We start from the raw sequence: 22,163 nt of genomic DNA, 5'->3' as shown, positions 1-22,163 counted from the left end.
TCTCAAAGTCCCTCCATGAGGGCCGCAATCCAGTCAGGTTTTCAGGATTTCCCCAATCAAGTTTCAAGTTTATTGGCTTTTAATATACCGACCATCAGCTAGTATCTGGCCGGTTTACAATAAAAAAATTTGAAGGAAAAATAAATAGATAGTTTAAAAATAATCGAAGTGTACACTGAGGACATTAACTAGACAAACTTGAAAGTGAGGGAAAAATGGGGAGGATGGGGGAAAGTTACATGTTAAAAGAAGAAAGTAGAAAGAGGGAAGAGGGTAAAACAAATAGGGTGGGGGTCGCTTTATAAAAGCGGTTGGTTAAATGTAAAAAGGAAGATAAAAAAAAAAAGATGAAGAATGGAGATAAGGAAAGAAGGAAGAAAAGAAACTATACGCATTTAAAGGAAGATCTAAATACAGGAAAAAGCATCCCTAAATAAGAAGGTCTTCAAACTTATCTTAAATTTGTCGAGTTGATTTTCGGATTGGAGTAGTTGTGGCAGAGCATTCCACAAGGTGGGAGCTACTACTGCAAAGTTTATTTTCCTAGTGTAGAAAAAATCTTTTATAGTAGGAATTGACAAGAGTTTCTGATCTGCTGACCTTAGGAGACGTATTGAGTGGTGTGGGATGAGAAGCTTGTCTAGGTATGCGGGCAGGTGAGAAAGTCTGATTTTAAAAGTAAGCAGAATGGTTTTATAAGTGATACGGTGTGTAATGGGGAGCCAGTGTGCTTCCTTCAGAAGAGGGGTAACATGGTCAAATTTCCTGGCTTTATAGATGAGTTTTATTGCTGTGTTTTGAATTAGTTGTAAACGTCGAATTTCTTTTTAAGGAAGTCCGTTGTAGAGAGAGTTGCAGTAATCGAGGTGGGAGATAACTAGAGAATGAATTAGAATTTTGATCGCATCTGTCTCAAGGATCGAAGTTAAAGAGCGGATAAGACGAAGTTTGAAAAAGCAAATCTTAGCGACCGAGCTGATGTGATCATGAAAAGTGAGATCTTTATCGATGATAACTCCTAGTAATTTTATTTTTGGTTCTATTTTTATAGGAATGGATTTGATGGAAATTTTTCCTGATAGAGTCTCACTGTTGTTAATTGGAAGTAAGAGACCACAGGATTTGTCAATATTGAGGGAGAGTTTATTTGTGTAAAGCCAGTCACTAATTGTATCAAGTTTATTGTTAATGAGATGTTTGAGGTATTAATAGAATGAAGGAGTTGTATGTCATCCGCATACGCGAAAATCTTGAATCCGATAGACTGTGCTAGTGTTAAAAGAGGAGATAGAAAAATATTGAATAATAGAGGAGATAGGATAGAGCCTTGCGGGACACCATAGGTTTGTGAAATGGGGGTAGAAGTTTCATTCTTTACATGAACTTTAAAACAGCGTTCAGTAAAGTAAGAAGCAAACCATGAAAGTGCCTGGCCTGCAATACCGCAATCTTTGAGTCGGTTAAGGAGGAGAGAATGGTCAATGGTATCGAAGGCAGCTGATAAATCAAGAGAGATGAGAAGAACCGATTTGGTCATGATAGTAATGTATAGTAGAGAGTAGACCTAGTAATGAAAGTTCCGTAGAATGTGAAGAGCGGAAACCAGTTTGACATGGATGTAGGGCATGAGTATTGTCAATGAATTCGGTAAGTTGATTATGAATGATTTTTTCGGTTAGTTTGGAAATCAATGGGAGGTTAGCGATAGGGCGAAAATTGGCTGGTAAAGAGGGATCTAGATTGTGATTTTTCAGTTTTGGAATGACAAGAGCTGTTTTCCATGCTGTAGGGACAAAGCTGTCTGAGAGAGACTTCGATACCATTTCCTGAATAAATGGGCCGAAGAAAGAAAAAAATTATTTAAGAAGTGACGGGGGTATACTTTCCATAAGATTACTGGGAGTATTTAGGGATTGTAAGATAGAAAGAAGATTTGCTAGGGAAAGCAGTTTAAAGTTTGAACAAGTACTAAATGGCAGGTGAGTAGAGTCATCAGGGATGGCTGGAGGAGAAACAGGAGGGGAAGGTCCGAGATGGGATCTGATGTCTTTAATTTTGGTGTCAAAAAAGAATGCCAACTCAGTGGCAGTCGGTTGAGTGGTTAAGGGTGAAGGTTTCTTTTTAGAATAAGAAGAGAGCGATTGAACTATGTTGAAAAGAGCAGAAGAATTACGGGTAGAAGAGATTAATTTGGAATAGTATTCTTTCTTAATTTGTTGAATGATAGTTTTATAATGTGAGGCTTTTTCTTTGAAAAGAATAAGAAGATTCTTACAGCGTGATTTGCGCCATTTTTATTCTACCGAACGAAGTTGACGTCGAAGCAGTGCAAGGTTATCATTATACCAAGGTTTATTATTTTTGTTTTTTGAGTCTGATTCGTGGAGGATTTTTTCCCGTTGAGGGGCTAAAGAATCTATTAGAGATTTGGTGGAGGTTTCCCAAAGAGTGAATTGATCATCAATGGAGAGAGAGGAGAAATTTTCCAGATTTATGTTAAAAGAGTTTTCAATAGCAGAGAGGGTTATTTCCTTGGTGTTTCGGGACTTGTAAGTTTTATTTTGTGGAGCGTAACATGTATGCGTAGGGAGGTCTAGTTGCCAGTTAATAAGGATATGGTCAGACGGCGGCGATCCCCCTGGGGAGGAAGAGAGCCGATAGCAACAGATAAAATGGTAAGTAAAAGAAAATTAAAACTTAAACAAAGTTACAGCAGTTTAAAATGGTGGCTAAAATAGCTGCAGGCATTGAAAGCAGTGCATGCACATAGATCTCATGCATATTCATTGGGGAAATCCTGAAAACCTGACTGGATTGCGGCCCTCAAGGAGGGACTTTGAGACCTTTGCTCTAGTTGAAGTTGTTGTTCGTGGCGATCAACAATGCGCTCTTTGTGACCCCGCTGCTACGCATAGGAAGTGACATCAGAAGGAGGGCAGACAGGATTGCTGGGTGGGGGCGCATATGGCAGGCGAGATTGGGGAAGGTACAGGGGTGGGGGTAGAGACAAGGGCATGGGAGGGGCATCACTGCCCTGGGTGCCTCTCACCCTCACTATGCCACTGAATCAACGCTCAATATGATTCTATAATGGGTGATTAAAGATGAGCACCCATTATAGAATTAGAATTGAGTGCCAATTCTGGTGTACAAATTTGGCACAAGGACTGCTGAAACCAGGTGTAATTGCCGGTGTGCAATTTAGGCACATATTCCTGGTATTCTGTAACACTGTGTGCACATTTTAGGACTTCCCCTGACCTTCCCATGCACCTCCCATGGCCTTGCCCCCTTTTGGGTTGAATGCTGTGAGATTTGGGTGCATATTGTCATTGAACAGTATTTAGCAAGATGTGTGCACAATTTCAAATTGGTGCCAATTAGCTCCCAGTTATCGACATTAATTGGCTTGTTAGCCAATTTAGTTGGGTGCACATCTTGGATCAGCACCCAATTTTGCACCCCCCTAAATAGAATATGGGTATACGTGTTGTCAATCTGTACCACATTATGAATTGACTTGTGTTTGGGCAGGTAAAATGGGATGTACCTTTGTGAATACTTCTGGGTCGAATGCAATGTATTGATGCACCTTCTTGTCCAGTTTGTCTGTCTTGACTAGATTGTAAGCTCTTTTGAGCAGAGACTGTCTCTTCTGTATTTTGATGTATAATGTGGAGAGTGTGTGGTGCAGTGGTTAGAGCCAGAACCTCAACACCCTGAGGTTGTGGGTTCAAATCCGACACTGTTCCTTGTGACCCCGGGCAAGTCACTTAATCCCCTATTGCCCCAGGTACATTAGATAGAGTATGCCTGCCAGGGCAGATAGGGAAAAATACCTGAATGTACACCATTTAGGTTATAAGTGGTATATAAATGCTATAAATAAAATGCTGCATATGACTAGTAGCGTTATAGAAATGATTATTAGTAGTAATAGTATGCATGCTGGCCATATGTGACATCCTTTTTTTTTAATCTCCTTTCCAGCCCAAGTCCTATCTTTCTCCCATATGTGCTGGGAGGTGAGAGGCTGATATGTATGGATGGGAAGAGGGACTTCGGGGTGATCGTGTCCGAGGATCTGAAGGTGTCAAAACAGTGTGATAAGGCAGTCGCTGTAGTCAGAAGGATGCTAGGATGTATAGAAAAAGGAGTAATCAGTAGAATGGAGGTGTTGATGCCCCTTTATAGGTCTCCCCCCAGATGCACTGGAGAGGGGAAGGCCCATTGTAGAAGAGGCGGGCCAGCTGGCCGGAGGGATTAGGCATCCCACCGATCAGCCATTTAATTAAAGGTATGGGGGAGAAGGGTCAGAGGTGGGATGTGTGTGTTGTGATACAGCTGGAGAGAATGGGCATCTCTCCCGCTGCTGGGGGGGGGGGGTCACTTGGCAGTGGGAGAGATTACATATCCTATATAGTGCTATCCTCCCAGCTCTGTCCCATCTCTATGGGAGACAATGCTGCCTATTGCACCACTTTTGAGCATTTTCCATAAGTGCAGGTGATCCCTCCTCTGGCCAAAAAGAGAATACCTTGAGCTCTGAAATTGGGCAGTTGGGAGATAGCAGCCATTTTGTGATTGTTCCTGTGCCTTGCGACATCGTGTACATTGTGCATATGCACATGCACTATCTCTGGATGCCCCACCGTATATGGGTGCTTATATTTGTTACAATATATGCATCTATTCTTTAGGGACGTGGTGGAGAGAAAAATGGTGAGAGAGTTCAAAAAAACATGGGATGTACACAAAGGATCTCTAATCAGAAAATAATGGGTATATACTGAAGAACTAAAGCCAGTACATACGAACATAAGAATTGCCATACTGGGACAGACCGAAGGTCCATCAAGCCCAGTATCCTGTTTCCAACAGTAGCCAACCCAGGTCCCAAGTACCTAGCTGGATCCCAAGTAGTAAAACATATATTTTATGCTGCTTATCCTAGGAATAAGCAGTGGATTTCCCCCTAGCCATCTCAATAATGGCCTATGGACTTCTCTTTTAGGAAATTATCCAAACCTTTTTAAAATCCCGCTAAGCTAACTGATTTCATCACATTCTCCAGCAACGAATTCCAGAGTCTAATTACACATTGTGTGAAGAAATATTTTCTCCGTTATGTTTTACATCTACTACTTAGAAGCTTCATCGCATGCCCCCTAGTCCTAGTATTTTTGGAAAGAGTGAACAAGTGATTCATATCTACCCTTTCCACTCCACTCATTATTTTATAGACCTCTTTCATATCACCCCTGAGTCATCTCTTCTCCAAGCTGAAGAGCCCTAGCTGCTTTAGTCTTTCATCATAGAAAAGTCGTCCCATCCCTTTTACCATTTTTGTTGCCCTTCTCTGCACCTTTTCTAATTCTGCTATATCTTTTTGGAGATATGGTGACCGGAACTGCACACAGTATTCGAGGCGTGGCTGTACCATAGAATGATACAAGGGCATTATAATATTTCAGCTTTGTTTTCTATTCCTTTCCGGATAATTTCTAACATTCTATTTGCTTTCTTAGCAGCCGCCGCACATTGTGCTGAGTGTTTCAACGTATTCTCAACAGTGACACCTAGATCCTTTCACAGAAATGTCCTCTGAAAGCATAGGTAGCATAGAACGGTATTTTCATTATGGAGCATTTCAACACAAGTGACGTTAATGAAATGTAAGTTTGTTGTCTGCTTTTGGAAAAATAGACAAATTGTTTCATTAACATTGAGAGCAGTTAGAGTAGGAAAGTGCCCGTTAAATAGTAACATCTAAAAGCCATAGCACAGTGGTGTATTTCAAATCACCTGTGCTCCCCACATTTGAAATATTATTCAGAAAACCATTATGTGGAGTTGAAGAATCAACAAGTGTAAACAGTGAAACAATATCTTTTACTGTGCTAAATTCCCATTTGTGAGGTCCTGCAGGCTGAGAAGAGGCAGGTCACACTCATTTTCTTATCAATAGCAGATGAGTAATAAGTCTTGTTAACTTCAGAACACTGGAGAGGGTAAAGTCCTATTTAGGCCAATCAATTGAAGAAAATGCTTCAAAATTAAATGCACTGTGTGTGAAATCTTGTTAAGAATTGACAGCATGGATTGCATAAATCAGACCAGGCTACTGGCCTAGACAAATAAAATAGATTTACAGTGTGTGGGTAACTCAAACACCATATCTATCTAGAGCAAACAGAGGGCAGCACCTTTTTGTAGTGTTGAAAGTTGCTTTCCTCCTTTGTGTGATGAGTTTAATTGTATTTTTAAACAAGCCTTGCATCACAATATCTTACAAAATCACGCAATAACACCTGCCTTGCAATCGGTACACACTGCTATAAATAAATGGAATGCATTCTGCTTCATAAAGCAATCCCTTTTTAAGGGGTTTCACTTTAGAGCTGCTGTTAGGTCATGATGAATTGCCGAATACTTGATTTCCTGACACTCTTGCTTACTAACCATTCCTGACAGTTTCTGGATTGCTCTGCCTGGTAATTTTCTCCCTAATAATGGCTACTGTGAGATGTCTCTTAACTATTTCCTTTACTTTTAACAAGGATTGTTAACACCCTCTGTAGGGGACAAAATGCAATTACAGACATGAAGTGTTCTCTTGGGAATGCCTATTCACGAATGCCGGGAACACCTCCCTACTGCAAGTGTTAAACATAATGATAACAAAGAATCAGATCCTCTAAACATCTAGTACAAATAAAAATTTAATTAAAAATTATGAAGGCATTTTATTGATTAACAATCTTCGTAATTAAGAACTGTAGTTGACATTTTTGTTCTGCTGGATTTGTTCTTCCTTTGAGATCCCTAATTGTTGTAAGGCTTTACTTTTATTGATAACTCTGTTTGATGAACACAGATGCCACCTTTTATGGTAGTGGTTGACAGAGTAATCATATTGTGAGAAACACCAGGCTTATGTAGTAACAGCTGTTGTACTTATACAGGCTGATATCCACGGGGGAAACGTGTTTGTTGCTGCCTTGGGTACACAGTAAATGAAAAGTGCAATAAAACAAGAGCTAACATTTTGAAAATCCTTACAACTCTATGAACTTTATTGCAGATTACAAGCACTTTGATCTCTGTCCAGTACTTAAGTCTTAATTATCAGACTAATTGCACAGACTATGTTCATTTTCATTGGTAATCCTTTTGTGATTAGCTTCAGTGTTCAATAACTGGCTTATCCTTTAATTAAAAGGACTATTAACCTTAAAGCTGCTGCATCCTGGGATGAATTCATACAGCGTTAAGGTTTAATATCATAGCAAAAGTCTTTAGCAAAAAGTATACATAGAAACTGTACAGTGATAATGCTGTACGTTGCTTTATTAATTTAAATAAAACATTAGAGGCATGCGATTTACTTCTAACTTTCGATATTCAGAGCAACCTAAATATGTCTCAAATAACGGTGTAACGTACAATGGGAGTCTTTTACTAAAGTGCAGTAATAGCCAAAATTATCCAGCAGTATCTGCAAAGCTTCTCTGTAACTGGGGAAGAGGTTGGGGTGGCATTCCCAATTTCTGCTCATCTTATCAATGCAGAGAAAATACACTTTCTCCTGGATTCTATATATGGTGTTAAAAATTGTGTGTGCACGCACAGTTTAATTAATGAACCAATTAGCACCAGTAATTATGTGCTAAGAATCAATTATTGGTGTTAATTGGCAGCAATTTGGATTTACACGCACATCTTGTTAAGTGCTATTCTATAAAGATGTGCCTAGGGCTGGCTTAACCTATGAACCAGGTGACACTCTGGCCCAGGGTGCCAGTGATAAAGGGCACCAAATCCCTGTCCAGTATCTCACCTCTCTTCCTGCCCCTCTGCAGGTGAGGAGAGAGAGATGCTGAATTGCGATTCAGGATTTTGGCACCCTTAGACTTGAGATGAAGGGGGAGCTACTAGATCATGGGGGGGGGGGGAGGGGCACCAATGCAAAGATTGGCTCAGGGCAACACAGTCCTATGAACCGGCCCTGGATGTGCATGTAAATCTTTTAGCTTGTAAGTGAAAAGGGCGGCGTGGCCATGGAAGGATCATGGGTAGATCAGGAGTATTCACTAAAGATGTGCACAGTATTATAGAATTGGGGAGATTCATACCTAGTTTATATACAAGGATTTATACCAGGTTTCAGTTGATGTAAACCCTCATGCCCAAAGTTGGGTGTGGATCCTGATACTACTTTATAAACACTCTTTTTTTATTTTTTTATTTATTTATAATTTTGAATACTTTACAATATCCAACAAATTCATAAGAAAAGGAAAATCACATAAAACAATATATAATCAAATCATACATACAAAGCTCCTTTCAAGCCCACATTAATGGTGAGTATATCTTGCTATTTCTAATAATATAAAGTTCAAGAAATATAAAGGATAATGATTCTTGGTTCATAATTAACGAACCCTGAATCATTCCTTAAAACTGGGATAACATTATATTAATTCTCCTCATATTCCTCAGTAAGGTGAAACAAATCTCATTTCTATTTCTTTTCTCTTGCAATTAAGAATTGTTGTAGTTGTATTGGATCCCAAAAAGAATATTCATTATCTTGTAATTTAATCATACATTTACAGGGAAATTTCAAATAGAAGGATGCATCCAGTGCCAACACTCTTTCCTTCAATTTCAAAAATTCTTTCCTCCTCAAATGTGTGGTTCTGGATACATCCGGAAAAATCCTAACCAAATCTCCACAAAATTTCATTAACCTGTTTTTAAAATAAAGTCGCATTATCAACATTTTATCCATCTCGCTCATGCATGTTATTACCAGGGTGGACCGAGTCTGAATCACATCCTGAGTATCTTCTAGGAATTCAGTCAAATTTACCTCTGTGTGGTCAGATGGTCCACCTCCTGGGCAGATTCAAGTTTTTTTGAAGGAATGTAATAATAATTATTTATTGGAAAATTCTCAGCATTGGTCATTCCCAGTACTTCTTTAAAGAATTTCCTTAATAAAATCTCAGGTGACAATAAATGAGTTACTGGAAAATTGACCAAGCGTAGATTTTTCACTCTATTCATGTTCTCAATAGATTCAATTTTAGAGTGTATTACTGTTGAATCTTTAACAGCTGATACAGAGACAGCTTGCAAATTATTACATTGATTTTCCACCACATTTAGTCGCTTATCCAAACAACTTAAGTTAGCATCCACATTTTCAAATTTAGAAGAAACTGACTGAGAAAAATCTCCCATTTGCTTCATCGTTGTCCTGAGAAACCCTTCAACTCTGGATATACCTAACCATAAGTCTTTTAATGTAATATCCTGTGTTTCCTCTGTTCGTGTGTTTTCCTCCACGCCACTAGTAAATATCAATGGTTTAGGTACTTCAGCATATACCAATTTACTTAAGTCGGTAGATGAAATCAGTTGAGCTTCGGATGTAGTGGGTATTATATTCCCACTATCACTGGGTACCGGATGAAGGGGAGGAGTACGATTGAGTGGACTTATTGAGGCTCCTGACAAGGAGGAATCTACATTTGGTGGTGCCACTGGTGGGTTATCAGAAAATAATGATAAATGTCTATCCATTGGGCCCGATACCACTGGTGTAGAGCTTTTAGGTTTTATCTTTCTTTTTCCCATATTAAACAGTTATATAAAAGTTAAATGAAGACTTTTATATTACCAACCGGCTTCCAGCTCCCGGGCTCCTCGTGGCTCCAAGGGGTTCCCAAGGGGCCACGCCCTGCGGCCGCAATTGCGGCGGCGGCTCGGTTTTAAGAGGTTGGAGACGGACCCGGTGACGTCAGGGGGTCCGTCTCTGTGAGTGCCTGTCAGCGAGGGAAAAATTGGCCCAAACCGCTACTGCAGGAGGCCAGGAACCAGCTCCAAATCCCCTCTGGTGATATCCTCCAAAGGCAAGAGGCTCCCGAATCAGCCGCGGCGGCGGCTCGGTTTTGAAAGGTTGGAGACGGACCTGGTGACGTCAGGGGGTCCGTCTCTGTGAGTGCCTGTCAGCGAGGGAAAAATTGGCCCAAACCGCTGCTGCAGGAGGCCAGGAACCAGCTCCAAATCCCCTCTGGTGATATCCTCCAAAGGCAAGAGGCTCCCGAATCAGCCGCAGCGGCGGCTCGGTTTTGAAAGGTTGGAGACGGACCCGGTGACGTCAGGGGGTCCGTCTCTGTGAGTGCCTGTCAGCGAGGGAAAAATTGGCCCAAACCGCTGCTGCAGGAGGCCAGGAACCAGCTCCAAATCCTCTCTGGTGATATCCTCCAAAGCCAAGAGGCTCCCTTTATAAACACTCTTATTAATGCCTTTATATATACAGTCTAGCAGAAATCCTAAAAATCACAAATCTCATCCAAGGGTTTCACCTTCAGATCATTGATTCAACTGTTCATTCAGAAATTTTTTTTTTATTACGTTCAAGAAAGACCTCAACGGCTATGCTCAAAGCACATTATTATTATGGTGTTTTGAGATATTATAGAGGGACATACGTCATATGATTTTTTCTTGTCCTAATATTGCTACTTTTTGGTCACAAGTATGGCTTATCATCAAACCGATTCTTCCAATACAATCAGAACTCTCTACTGATAGTCTTATTTTTAGAGCTCTCGCCATTGAAGACTCCTTGACTACCTGGCAAAAATCCTTACTTAACATTTTGCTAGCACTTACTATCCAAATGATACTACATAATTGGAAATCTGTAGACCTATTGAATGTCACATTCTAGTGGAATACAGTCCTCATGATACACCTATATGAAGTTAAAGCAGCAGAATTCTCCAACAGACAGAATATAGTCAATAAGATTTGGGATCCCATAGTGAACTTTTCTTAAATGCCAATGATATTTCCACCACGATTTTCTTTGAAATTATGCCACACACTTTACTATATTCTGAATTGAAGTGTCCCTGCTACTTACATTACAATGCAAAACACCCCTCTTGAACAGTCTTCCATCTGTACTTATTGACTGAGCAAGGTACTATTCTCTCCTCCCTCTCCAGGATTTTCTTCCAACTCCGTTGGAGTTGCCGTGTGTAATTACAGAATTCTTATTACATGTTTACTATTTGAAAACCTTATTTGTCCATTTATGTTCTTGAACACTGGCAGCTAACATGTCTGTTCTATATGTTATGTTCCACTTGTTTAAAAATATTTGAAATCAAATATAGTCAGCCTCTTCATCGGTCTCAGATATCACTCAGAAATCTTTATATATATATATATATATATATATATATATATATATATATATATATATGTAGCAAATCAGTCTTCTTTTTAAAATCAATATTAGCATTAGATACTTAACTTAAAGATAAAATGATTAGAGAATGATGGGGATATTTTTTCAAGAGGTTAGTGTGGGTAGAGGTGAGATATATAAATGGTAATGATATTGAAACATATATTTAAGTCTTTTAATTAATATTTTATAGGAGAGGCTCCTTGAAATAGCATGATGTGAAACTTGGATTCATGTTGGAGCCCTAAAGTATTATTTCTAAGTTGAGTATTTAATGCTAATATTGATTTAAAAAAGAAGACTGATTATATATATACTAGCTTTATAGCCCGTTACATTAACGGGTGCTAGAATATATGTGTGTATGTCTGTCTTTATTTCTTTCTCTCTCTGTCTCAGCTGTTTTCTGTATTTCTGTCTTTCTTTCTTTCTTTCTTTTAGCTGTCCACCACCACCACCAATTGCGTGCTCCCCCTGTCCATTCTCCCTTCCTTTTACCTCCCCTGTGTCCACCACCACCCCTTCACTGCTCCCCTTATCCAGCAGCAGCCTTTCTCCCTTTGTTTTACCTCCCCCCTGTCCATCAGCACCTCTTCCTGCTCCCCCTGTCCAGCAGTAGGCCTCCCTTTCTTTTTTACCACCCCTGTCCATCAGCACCTCTTCCTGCTCCCCCTATCCAACAGTAGGCCTCCTTTCCTTTTTTTCCACCCCTGTCCATCAGTACCTCTTCCTGCTCCCCCTGCCGCATGCTGGCCCAGCACTGGTTGCAAGTCTTGTCTGTGCTCTACAGTAGGCGGGTCTTTCAGCCGTTAGCAGGCCTGATGCAAGGAGGCTTGAACAGATTAACTCTTACCTGATCGCTTTCCAGTGTGCTGAATTAAAACGTGCTACTGGAAGTCAAACTCGATGCAGGCATAGGAATGGTGATGTAGCAACTTCAAGCTTTAAAAGGCACAAATACTCCAGCTATACCGAGGGGGGGGGGGGGTCAGTTTCTTCTTAGCCCTTCCCTTTCAGTAATACGCTTCCCTTTTTTAATTCAAAGTCGACGCCGAGGCTCCTCTCTCGATCCCCGCTTGGTGCGGTTCGAGAGAGTAGCCGCGGCGGCGGCATAGATGCACTGTGTTGAACAACATCTCCATGGGAGCCAGCCCCGGACACAGGAAGTCTCTTCTGGGCCGCGACGGAGAGGGCAGGGGGTGCTAGCGGCTGGCAGCCGCCACTCCGCACCACCTTTCGCCTCAAGCCGCCGCGGCCTCCTCCCGGCAGCCGCCGCTCCGTACTGCCTTTACAAACTTTGGCCGGTAGGGCCGTATTGTGAGATGGAGAGCAGTGTCACAATCCTATCCCCGATGCTCTGTCTGTACCGGGTTTGGCTCTCACTAAAGCTAGCCCGATCATACAGAGAGCTAATCATGGGGATAGGGTTGTGACCAGGAGAAGGGAAATAGCTGCATTCCCCTTTAAATCTGAAAATGCTGATTGTGAGGGAGGAGAGGAAAGTGAGGAGAATGGCTTTGAACAGCCTCCAAGGGACCTCCCTCCCTCCTCAAACTCTCAGCTGAGGGAGATAATGAGGAAGCCGAGAAAATCTAGGCAAACTTTACAGGCAGCTCCTCCCCCTCAGAGAGCAGGGTGTGTTCGGCTGAACACTTTAGAGGCTGCTCTTAGGAGGAAAAGGGCAGTTCACTCTGGGCCAGCCTAGGAAGAGGTCTATCCAGGTTGTTCTCCTGTGAACCAGGATATTGAAATGGAGGAGACAGACATTGACCCTGTGGCCAGCCAGCCAGTCCAGCCAGAACCTATGGACTATATCGGGGGTCGGCAATCTGCGGCTCCAGAGCCGCATGCGGCTCTTTTCCACCTTTGCTGCGGCTCCGGTAGTGTGTCAGCAGGCATGCAGCTTAAGTCCGGCGTCGCGGCGGGAAATAGCCATGCTGAGCAGTGAGCTCAGCACATACACAGATGAAAGCCTTGCTTGCTGATTGGTCCGGCGGCCCCGCCCCGCCGGACCAATCAGCAAGCAAAGCTTTCATCTGTGTAGTGCTGAGCTCACTGCTCAGCATGGCTATTTCCCGCCGCGACGCTGGACTTGTAAGGTGCCTGAAAAAGAAATCATCCTGGCCGGGGTCGGTGTCATGCTCCGGAGATCTACAGCCTTCCTATCTCCCTCTCCCTTCTACCTGCTTCCGGCCACATCCCCTGCTCCGCGGCTCTCTTCGGCAACTCAGCAGCAGCTTCTGACGTCGGGGCCTACCCTCTGCGAGTCCCGCTTGTTTCAACTTCCTTTTTCCACAAAGGCGGGACTCGTAGAGGGAAGGCCTCGATGTCGGCAGCTTGTCTTGATCACTGCTGCTGACGAGTTGCTGAAGAGAGCCGCGGAGCAGGGGGGTGTTGCCAGGTGCAGGTAGAAGGGAGAGGGCCAGATGCAGGACTCGTGGGTGAGGGAGGAGAAGAGAGAGAGAAAGAGAGAGGGGAGGGAAACAAAAGGAAATCTTTTATACTGGGCTGGGCCGGAGTGGAGGGAGGGTGGAAAGATTCTGGCTACAGGGTGCAGTAACAAAGGAAAAGGGGGGAAAGCTGAAAATGGAGATAGTGACACAAAGAAGAGAAAGAGTAAGCAGGACCTACTGAATAAGGATAGAGATACAGAGGGGACATGAAGAGGAGGTGAAATAGAGACATAGAAGTAATGCTGAAAAAGTGTGTGTGTGGGGGGGAGATAAAGACATTGAAAGGGCAAATGGTGAACATGGCGTAAAGATAAGGACAGAGACAAATGAAGATTCTGAAAAAGTGGTGAGATAGGGATATAGGTGAGATGGACACAAAGAAGGGTGATGCTGGAAAATAGGTGGAATGGTAATTCTGACAGACACAGAAGGGAAATGCTGGATCAAGGAGAGATGGGGCTCAGGCTGGATGGAATGAGGAGAAATGCCTTGTTGGCCCGGAACTTCCTCTCCTACGTCAGAATTGACGTCAGGGAGCGGAATGCTGGTCAGCGCAACACTTCTGCAGGGAAAGCTTGGAACGGCGGTGGCTTGGGGGCTGTTCCCCGATTGCGGTGGCAGCAAACCGAGTGGCTTGGGGGACGGCACGGAGACAGAAAGAAGGGGGAACAGGGAGACAGAAAGAAAAAGTTGGGGGAGAGAATGAGGTCTGGAGGAGAGGAAACATACAGGAGGCTGAAAGAAAGGAAGAAAGATTGGATGCACAGTCAGAAGAAGAAAGTGCAACCAGAGACTCATGAAATCACCAAATAGCAAAGGTAGGAAAAATGATTTTATTTTCAATTTAGTGATCCTGTATATAGCATTAAGATAAGAAACAATATATGCAGTGTTAGATTTGTTTTATAATGGTTTTGCGGCTCCAAGTTTTTTTTTCTTTTCGAAAACGGGTCCAAGTGGCTCTTTATGTCTTAAAGGTTGCAGACCCCTGGACTATATGGAAACTCCCAGTCTGCCTGAAGACATCCTGATGCAGGAAAGCTAAGTGGCAGGGCTGGGTAGTTTGGGGGAGTTATAGCATACTCTGCCCGTTTGTATGTTGTTCAGGAAAGGTTCTTTAGGCTGAAAGTTTAAGGTGACTTGTGCTGCCCTGCTTAGGAAAGCAGGAGGAAAAAAAAAAACACGTTTTATTTTTTGTATTGTTTGAACTGCCAGGTTCCAGCCTAGTTAAGCTGACCTGGTTTTTTTCTACTGTGTTATTGTGAACCTGGGGAGTAATGTTTGGGGAGAATCCACTGTCCATCCTGGTTGGGATTGTGGGGCCATTAGTGGCATTCTGTGTTACAGACAAGTAAATTGGTGGATTCGCTTACTCCCCTTCCCCCACCAACTCCCATTGAGCTGGTTGGGGCCCAAGCCTCAATAACTAAAAGGCTTGTGCACAAAACTATCTGAAGTGCTAACAGTAGTGTGGTTGTTAGTCTGAATGTAAAGACAGCAACTCTTTTTGGTTTTATTTTTACTTACCTGAACCGTCAGGATGTAGATGACGGCTGAAAACCTAGACCTGTTGGTCGGCTATATAATTTTTGTTAGTGTGATTTTTGCTACTTGGGAATTTGGACTGATTATAAGTTTACTCCCAGCAATATACCACATAATAAAGTGGTCATCGCAGGAACAAATAAATTGACTCTGGTTTGCTTTTTTGCCTGTTTATTTTTTTTTATGAGTGAATGTCGTACAGCAGGACTTCCTTCCTTTATGGGAAGCACGCAGAGGGAGCTCTAAGGTGAGCGTGGACCGGCCCCGTTGAAGTACAGGTACCGGCCTCGCCACAGCAGGGAAGGGCGCGCATGCGCACTTGTCTTGCCACATCCCGACAGAAAAGAGATCAGGGAACAAGCGAGGCAAGTGCGCATGCGCGGCTAGCATTTTATTATTTAAGATATATTGTGGCTACTTCCAGTGTGTCTCCAATAATCCTCACCAGCAGGCCACTGTATTTTCCACAAACTTGAGTAGAGACAGGTCAGAGTTGGCAGAGTTTCCTCTGGTAGCTCTTCCATTTATACATCAGGAATGATATGCTGGTGAACTGCCCCTCCTCTGAGATTATTTTAAGTTCCTTGCTTCTTGGGTGTGTCCTGATTCACCCAACCTCCTTTGGCCACCAGATGTCAGGTGCTTCAGCAATTCCCTCCTGTGAGGCTCTGCATAGCTTCCCTCAACCTTGTTCCTATTGGGGTTCAGGGTATTAGCAAGCTTCCTAAGACAAGGAATATAAACTGTTTTATATTGTAACATAGGATCTGGCCTGAAAACTCAGAATGTTTTACTGTCACAATAAACAAATAAAAAAATTATATATATATATATATATATATATATATATATATAAAGATGTCTTTGAGTGATATCTCTCTATAGAATTCTGTAATAGCACACAACATACACTTCACAAAGGTACTACTCAGTCAGTAAAGACTATCTCAAAGGGTAGGTAAACCTTAGCCACCCCTTCAATGCCCTTATGTACGTTATAATTTTACCACGATCCTCAGCGGCACCACTTGGAGCTCAAAACAATCTCATTGCTCCAATTTAACATTTAAGTCTTAAATAATTTTACTAATATAAAAATACACAAAAGTTAAGTTAAAGAAAAAAAGAAAAAAAGTCTAAGAATAGTGATCCGATGACGAATTGACACGTAAAGCTTGAAGCAATGAGATTGTTTGAGCTCCAAGTGGTGCCGCTGAGGATCGTGGTAAAATTATAACGTACATAAGGGCATTGAAGGGGTGGCTAAGGTTTACCTACCCTTTGAGATAGTCTTTGAGTGATATCTGACACCAATTAAGAGGCTGGCTATATTAATCTCAAAGCACCATAATGATAATGTTCTCTGAGCATAGTCGCTGAGGTCTTGAAATTTATAAGACTACTCTATAAATGGCATCACCCACAACGCTCTTTGAGATCTGAAAAAAACAACAACAATACAGTTATCAATAAATGGATTACAATGGGTAAAATGTGCTGACACTAGAAAAAAGGAATTTCAGTAGCAGGGGTGAATTTGTGGAACCATCTGGGCAGTTGAGGATAGTGGATAACAGTCAGCATTATAAGAAACTTCTGAAAACATCCCTATTTGTGGAGCTTTTTAAATTAGACAAGAGATATTGCTTACTAAAAAATAGTAGATGAAAGATGTTGATTTTATATCATGTTAGTGATTGTTTTATGTTTTTTATTTGATTTTATATATTCATTATTGTAACCAGCTTCAGTTTTAAGCGGGATTTAAGACTTAAATAAATAAATAAATAAACATGATTCTCAGTGGGTACCATTTACTGGATCTAATCCTTTAAGGGTAATTTTATATCAGATTGCCTAGGTTGAGAGGGCAGGAATGTGCTTATTTGTAGCCCATTGCATAAAGATAAGTGCTTAAAACTGGGCTGGCAAAGCTGCAGAAATCATGGATAAAATAAGCCACAAACATTTACATCTGCTCAGAAGCAGACATAAATGACCACATGTAAAGTAGGCACAACCATGTGTATGTTATAGGAAAACACAGGAGAGTCAAATCCACAAGATCAATGCTCAAACACAATGGAGTGGATAAGTCCATACAAAGACTGGTGAACTCTGAATATTTCAGCAAATTCTTTATTCTTTAATTCAACAAATATGGACTCAACATGCGCACATTTCGGCCCAAATGGCCTGCTTCAGGAGTCTACAAACATAAATACATACATTAAAACCAAGCAATTTTAATAATATGACACACGTAAACATAAATGAAGAAAAATCTCATGAACGCCCAAAATAAAAAGGAATATCAAGACAAATATATTCCCAAGGAACATTTAAAAAGAGGACAAATGTATAACTATGGAAAATAACTATGGAAAATAAAATAACTTACAAACCACATTGAAATTTCATAAAAATACAATAAATCATAAATACATGTATATAAAAGATATAAATATCAACCATATAGGAATATATATATGTTGAATAAATATCAGACATATAAAAAAGGTATCTATCATAATAAATCGCTAAGCGCGTATGCGCACTCCTACCTGCGTGATCCGTGATCTGTAGGTCCGTGGCCGGCAGGAGTGCGCATGCGCGCTTAGCTGTGCCAGTGGCCGGCAGAGAAATTGTAAAGTGCGGGCCTCCCTGCTCTCCAGCTCCTCCAGCCATTGAAGTCAGTCCTCCATCCAGTCCACCGAAGCGGCAGACCTCTCTACAGCAACCAGGGAGCACGCTGCTTTTCTGTCTGCCCTCGTGGAGAGGGCCTGCCAACGTGGAGAGCGGCCTGCAAGGTTCGCTACAGGTGGCCGCGATCCTCACCAGGCTGCTTTGAAGAGGAGGGCAGACACCAACGACCAGGAAGCCAGATGCTGGACAGGAGGAGCAGGTAAGGGGTGCTGCTGGATAGGGGGAGCAGGGAAGAGGTGCTGTTAGACAGGGGGGGAAGTAAAAGGAAGGGATAAGGCCTACTGCTGGACAGGGGGAGCAGGGAAGAGGTGCTGTTAGAAGGGGGGGAGGTAAAAGGAAGAGAGAAGGCCTACTGCTGGGCAGGGGGAGCAGGGAAGATGTGCTGTTAGACAGGGGGGAGGTAAAAGGGAGAAGATCTACTACTGGACAGGGGGAGCAGGGAAAAGGTGCTGCTACACAGGGGGGGGAGGTAAAAGGAAGGGAGAAGGCCTGCTGCTGGACAGGGGGAGCAGGGAAGGGGTGCTGCTGGACAGGGGGAGGTAAAACGAAGGAAGAAGGGCTGCTGCTGCACAGGGGGAGCAGGGAAGGGGTGCTGCTAGACAGGGAGGAGGTAAAAGGAAGGGAGAAGGGCTACTGCTGGAGAGGGGGAGCAGGCAATTGGTGGTAGTGGACAGCCGAGGCAGGGCCGCCATCAGAAATTTCTGGGCCCCTTACTGAGCAATCCTATTGGGCCCCCCATGCATCCCTTCCCCCCCCCCCCGACACCCCTCCCCCCTTCTTCCATGGGCCGAATACACACATACTTTTCTGCTAATGCTCCACCTAAGCCAGTCCCGTAAAATCTTCTCACGTCCATTGAGTGATTTGGCATAGAGGAGATATTCATAAAAAGAACATCCGTCAAGATCTTTACTCATAGACTGTGCCATTTGCTTTAAATCATCTTCCATCATTAATCCAAATTGCACAATTCTTTCTCTGTCTTTGTCCTGAATGGCATCTGGCCACATTGCTGGATCCTTCCAGTCAACAAATTTATGAGCAGGCGCGGAGAACGCATTTTTAAACAAATGTAGTTTATCCTTGTACTCCTTATGTAATTTTAATCATCTATGGATATGTTTGTATGTTTATTGTTCAAATGGTTTTATTATTTCCCCAAATTTATTTTTGTTATACGCATTGAAAATATTTGATATTGCGTTTAAATCAAAATCTCAATAAACTTGAAACTTGAAACGAGTGCCCGTGAGATTGTGGGAGGGTTAAATACTCAAAACTTAGAAGAATAACAATTTACTTAAAGTTTTTGCTAAGCCAGCTTTCTGGTATCTTTACATACAGTGGCGTACGTAGCATATGTAACACCCGGGGCCCATCATTTTTTGGCACCCCCCATCTGTAAGAAAAACATGATTTTTAGTAACAAACCACACGTCACACATGAGTACCTAGGAAAAGGCAGCATCTTACATATTGCAGTGAGCAGTACATCAATACACCCATTGTAAAACTAAACAAGCCAGACCAGCACAGATCAATCCTACACCGTCAATCCTAACAGAAAACCATGTCTTTCGAACACACAGAACACAGAAAACACCTTCGCCTAGTATGGAATATGTCATCACAAACTAACCCTTCACTCTTTTACAAAACTGTAGTGTGGATTTTAGCCACAGTGGTAACAGCCCTGAAGCTCATAGAATTCTGAGCATCAGAGCTGCTACCACCACGGCTGGCGCTAAAAAACGCTCCATAGTTTTGTAAAAGGGGGGATAAAATAGAAATACACAGTTTCAACGCTCTAGCTCAGAGGTGCCCAAACTTTTTAAGCTTGTGAGCTACTGTGTGCCTGGCTGGGCCTCCGTGTGTGCGGAACGCCGGACTAGATGGACCCCGGGCCTGATCCGGTGCAGGCATTTCTTATGTTCTTATGTTTAAAATGACCCAAGTCAAAATGATCTACCAACAATAAAATTAAAAAACACAAAGCACACTATACGCTGAGAAAATGTAAATTATCATTCCTATTCTGGGTTTTCTTCAAAGAGGTCAAGGCAGATGACTCTATGCATTGTCACCTCAGTAACAACCATACAAAAATAGACAAATATACCCTCCATCCTTTTTATTAAACCACAATAGCAGGGAGCTGCGCTGAATGCCCAGCGCTGCTCTTGACGCTCATAGGCTCCCTGCGCTAAAAACCACTATTGCGGTTTAGTAAAAGCGGACCATATTGTAAAATATAGACAGCAGATATAAATTCAGAACTGTGCATAGTAAGTGAAGGGAAGTTTTCATCTCTGGGAATTTACCCAGTTAACTATTAAGTTATTTGGGCAAATTCCTTTGAAAACTGTGGTAATACTGCCTCCACTTTGCTAAATTTAAAATAAAATCATTTTTCCTACCTTGTCTGGTGATTTCATGAGTCTCTGGTTGCACTTTCTTCTTCTGACTGTGCATCCAATCTTTCTTCCCTTCTATCAGCCTGTATGCTTTCTCTCCTCCACACCTCATTCCCTCCCCCAACTTTTTCTTCCTCTCTCCCTGACCTTTCTTTCTTTTTTTCTGTTTCTCTTCTTTCCTTCTGTTTCCCTGCCTGCCCCCTTTCTTTCTTTCTCCCTGCCGTTCCCCAAGCCACTGCCACTGCCGCTGCCATCGGGGAACAGGACCCATCAATGGATAACAGGCCCCAAAGCCGACGCCGACGCATGCTCTCCCTGCTTCGGGCCGATCAGTCTTCCTCTCCCCGACGTCAATTCTGCCGTCGGAGAGGAAGTTCCGCCCAGCCAGGCAGCGATTGGCTGGCCCGAACTTCCTCTCCGACGGCAGAATTGACGTCGGGGAGAGGAAGACTGATCGGCCCGATAGATTAGATCGCCAAGACAAAGTGAGTCCTGGGTGATCGACTCACTTTGCCTTGGCGAGCTACTGGCACCCCTGCCTTAGAACACTGCCTAGGACCCTGGGGGAGCCCGGGCCCCCTGTCAGCTCCGGGCCCCTGAATGCAGGACTGGTAGTACTGCCCTGATGGCGGCCCTGAGCTGAGGAAAGAGAGAGACGGAAAGAAAGACAGACAGACAGAAAGCGGCCAAGGAGCGAGAAAGAGAAAGAAAGAAAGGCAGACACACACATCTATTCTAGCACCCGTTAATGTAATGGGCTTACGGACTAGTGTATATATATATATCTTACATTCCCATACTAGCTTTTATGAACTGTTTAATATGTAGTGTAACAGGGACCCTGCCAACCCCGAGCCTGAACCTCAGGAATATGAGTCTTGTCCTACCGGCAGCTTAGAAAGGGAAGGTTTAGAACCCCTAAGAGAAAGACAGAACCTATTTAGAAGTGCTAGATGGAAAACTGCTCCTTTAAAAGCTGCAAAAGCTAAGTCCCAGTTTGAATGTGCAGGTCCCTTTAATTCTTCTCCTGTCCCAGCCAGAGGGAGGGGGAGAGGCCCTGTAGAATGGAACTTTAAGGAGCAGCCCTGGTTGCTAGAGGTGGGGGGGGGGGGGGGGGGGGCTGCACCTAGCAAAGGGAGAGCAGAACCTAAATGGAGAGGAGCAGCACCTGGCGAAAGAGGAAGGAACCAGCCCAGGAAGCCAAATGTGGCATGGCTAAGAAAATTGCTTGAGAGAAAACAAGAGTCGGTAAAAGTTACTGATATTGAAATGCAGGATTTGGATTCAGAGAGGGCTGTTTGTGACCCACAAGAAGAAGGTATGGACTGGCAGCCGGTTTTTGAACTGCCAGATAATGCTGAGGAAAGCAGGGACTTTTGAACTGTGTTACAAGATGGAGAATTGTGAGTAACCTTTCTGTGAAAAGACTGAAGCTGAGTTGATTTTTCCTTGTTGATTTGCTGTGTGAAAAGACTGTTTAAAGCTAATTAACTGATAAGGATAAAGCCCAGGGAAGGAACTCTTGTGCTCCCTGTAAACTTTTTGCTAAAACGGTTTTTTCCTCTGAAGAAAGCTTTGCTCTGTTTAAAAGCTATCGTTAAGGACTTTGTAGGGCGGGACGCTGACATAGCCAGGAGAACCTGCCTTGCTAAGGTCAGAGCTGGAAAAGATAACAAAGCATTTTTTTTGTGAAACGTTTTTTCTTCTTTGGTTTAAACCTGTTTGCCAGAACAAAAGCAATTGAACCGAGAAGTGTGAGCTTTGCTCAGGTGA

This window comes from Geotrypetes seraphini, chromosome 5, assembly GCF_902459505.1.
Source record: "Geotrypetes seraphini chromosome 5, aGeoSer1.1, whole genome shotgun sequence".
NCBI classification, from domain to species: Eukaryota; Metazoa; Chordata; class Amphibia; order Gymnophiona; family Dermophiidae; genus Geotrypetes; species Geotrypetes seraphini.
Note: the sequence above shows the minus strand (reverse complement) of the source record.